Source organism: Penaeus monodon, chromosome 32 (genome assembly GCF_015228065.2).
Source record: "Penaeus monodon isolate SGIC_2016 chromosome 32, NSTDA_Pmon_1, whole genome shotgun sequence".
NCBI classification, from domain to species: domain Eukaryota; kingdom Metazoa; phylum Arthropoda; class Malacostraca; order Decapoda; family Penaeidae; genus Penaeus; species Penaeus monodon.
In genome coordinates, this window is record NC_051417.1 from 20309115 (window position 1) to 20309693 (window position 579).

Sequence of the window (579 nt, forward strand, 5' to 3'; positions counted from 1 at the left end):
AAAAAAATAAACGTAAAGGTTTATCAATGGAAATAATATCTGAAAGACTTAAGAAAGATAATATTTTGTTTAATGAAGTGAATAGACAAAGAGTAAAGGGGTAACGGAAACAAAGGCAGACCATTTACCAAAAAAAAAAAAGAGGCGATTAAGATTAAAAACAGAAAGAATAACACAACAAAAAAGATAAAATGTGAAGGTACACTCCCGTAAACAAGTAACGTTACGAAAAAAACAGAGTTGCCAAATACCCCCATACACGAACCGAAAGGGATCCACCGTTACTCTTTCCCTCAAGAGCATCATCAGGGCAGAGGACGTGGGTGGATCAGGGCGAGATGAAGAGGGGATAAAAAGAAAAGAAGGAGAAGCAACGGGAGAAAATAGGAACAGAGGGAAGGAGAGGGAGAAGCAGTGCAGTGAAGAAGGGAAGAGCTCTAGAGGATAGAAGGAGAGAAAGACGAAAAGGTAAAGTGAAGGTAAAAAGAGGAAGGGGATAGAAGACACACACAAAAATTTAAAAAAAAATACAAAGGACGACAAGGGAACATATAAATATATTTATACATTCATTCATGC